The sequence below is a fragment of the Euprymna scolopes genome, chromosome 46 (genome assembly GCF_053919585.1).
Source record: "Euprymna scolopes isolate OS-2025 chromosome 46, ASM5391958v1, whole genome shotgun sequence".
Classification (NCBI taxonomy): domain Eukaryota; kingdom Metazoa; phylum Mollusca; class Cephalopoda; order Sepiida; family Sepiolidae; genus Euprymna; species Euprymna scolopes.
Window position 1 is genome coordinate 189,186,547 of NC_136527.1, and position 3,011 is coordinate 189,189,557.

A 3,011-nucleotide genomic window follows, 5' to 3' on the forward strand; every position below is an offset into this window, starting at 1 on the left:
CTTCTGCATGTCAGTACAGTTGGGGAAGCAGGAAGCCAGAAGAGAATTTTTAAGTCTATCAGCTCTGGGAAAGAAACAATTAGAGTAGAAGGCTTTCATACATCTAAGGATCTCTACTGTGTAAAACAAGCAGAGGGATACAATATTTTGTCGATGAGACTTCAGCAGCTGAAGCTTAGATGAAAGTTCAGGATCTATCAGGTTGGCGACTCTCTTTTGAACCCTGCCCAGGAGCGATAGACTAGTAGCAGATGCACCAAATGTCACATTAGTACTCCATACATGGGCGAATGTTAGCTTTGTAGAGGTATAGGATATTTTCAAGTGTAAGTAACTTTCTAGCGAGGTAGAGAGAGCCCACCTTCTTCGCAGCAGTCTTGGCAATGATCTCGATGTATCTATTACAACACATGTTCCCTGCCTTAACAGAATTAAAAGTAGACTTCATAGTGTAGTGGCTGATGCCATTTTCTCTTCCCTGCAAACTCTTTCTCACAGCCTGTCTCTGCTTTATCATTATTTTCATGGCAAGTGTTCGTCTGAGCTCCAGTCTATAGTCCCTCCTGCCAAACTTCAATGAGAAACACTCGTCTTGCTGAAAAAAAAATATCAATAATTTCCACCACTCTTTATCTGTGCCTAAACATAAACATAGATTCCATGAACAAAGTTTCTTTCTTAAAATGCACACCTGTGGAACTGTTCCATTTGACTGCTTTCCAGCTGACTATAATATCGTCATTTTCAAGTCCAACCTAAACAAGTTCTTAATGAGCCGTTTCCCTTAAGTAATCCAATTTACCAAATTTTCACCACGAATTATGACGACAGTGTTCCATTGACCACTGTATGCTTATCGACCCTTATCCTCGAGTGGCATCTGGGACTTGATAAATCGCGATTCCTTTGTAAAAATAACATAAGTGAAACGTGGGTATATAACATTTCAAACGTAAAATTTTCATTGACTCCAAAAAATATAATAATTCAAAACTTTTCTTAAACTTGAAAAAATATATTAATTATTGTGTAAAAACAACTTTAAAAAAATAGCAACTGTTACAAACTCTTAAAAACTGGGGTCGTAAATTTAAATCCAACATGTTTCAGCACTTTGTAAGAACATATTCTGTGGAGATCATAAAATTCTATAAAGTCTCTCCTGTAAACAATTTGTGCTCTAGTTCTAATTAAATGACTTTATACCTCTTAATTCTGCACTTAATAAACCACACACAAAATGGATAGTGCCAGCTCAGAAATGTTAAGTAAGCCTATCTAATCCAATGCTCATCAAACAATGAAGTAAAGGACACAATATATATATATTGTCCGATTATTATGTGAAGATGAATTAGTATTGATACAACACATAAACTTTTTAAGGGTCAATCGATTTGGCAGGTGAGTTGTTACACACTCCTTACACATAATACAAATTATCAAAGATACCATTGGCTTATTTTATAAACACTCTTACACCACTACAATTTTATGACATCATACCACCTGGTGTGAACATCATAAACAATATGTAAAATGGATATTGGTAGCTGAAAATGAGAACTATACTTTGTCAAGCTGCACATTAGCTAACTTTATTGTTAACGACGTCTGGTATTTTATATGTAACAATTGTATCAATTTTTTATTTATTATTCTGTAAAAGAGCTCTTAAAAACTTCAAACTAATTTTATGACGTTTATGGCCTGAACACCATAAACTATATGCAAAATGGATAGTGGTAACTGAAAAATAAAAACAAAGCCTCGCCAATCTACAGAATAGCTAATTTTATTGAAACCGACGTATGGTTAGTAATATGAAACAAAATATCAGTTTATAACTTTTTTTCAATTTGCACATTTTTTTTACTATTCTGTAAAACATAAATTTTAAAAATAATTAAAATTTGTGATTCAAGTTAAAAGACAGGCAGTTCTTATTTACATAACCTTAATTTAATGTCCGGGGAAAATTTGCTATAGAAACAGTAAAGATGATATTTAATGACAATATGGATACTCAGCGTTCATTGAATTATCTTATATTTTAAATATGAAACTTACTGTTAATTTTATTACTTAATATCATCTCAGCACTATATAAACGACATTCAAAATTGTTTGCAGCAGATAAAACATTAGGTGTAACAACCCTCAAAACATTCAACGGTAAAGGGAGAAATACTTTAAACTCGTTAACAAGCTGGTTGTAAGGACGAATTCACTACAATCAGCAGTGCTTGCCGCTCTGTCTACACAAAACATGACTGACAATTAATGCACATTAAATATCGACAAGATACAGAAACAAAGATTAACTTGTTTGATTTGTTAATCTTCATCGATTCTCTGTTCAGGGACTTCGTTATGAATGAAGAAACTTTGATTTCTTAAAATAAAAGTAAAAAAAGAACCCAATTGCATTAAATTATTATGAATATTAAACGTTCGGTGAAATAATTCGTTGAATGAAAAACTGTTGATTTCTAAACATAAAAGTAAAAAAATATAAAAAAACAATTCTGTTGTATTAAATTATTATGGATATTAAACGTTCGGTGAAATAATTCGTTGAATGAAAAACTGTTGATTTCTAAACATAAAAGTAAAAAAATATAAAAAAACAATTCTGTTGCATTAAATTATTATGGATATTAAACGTTCGGTGAAATAATTCGTTGAATGAAAAACTGTTGATTTCTAAACATAAAAGTAAAAAAATATAAAACCCAATTTTGTTGTATTAAATTCGCTATTATTATTATTAAAAAATATGTGATGTTATTAAAATATTCAGTTTAATATCAAACATTATAAATAAGCGACTATATTTCCACACATATGACTTAAAACGAAAACTATTTTAAAAGATCATATTAGTATCCATTGCTAAGTAACTAGATTATATATTGATTTGTATTATTAACTTTAATTTACTGAGTATTTAAATTCACTTTTATTGTATTATTGTTTATTATATTTCTATGGTTAGCAATATATTTTTA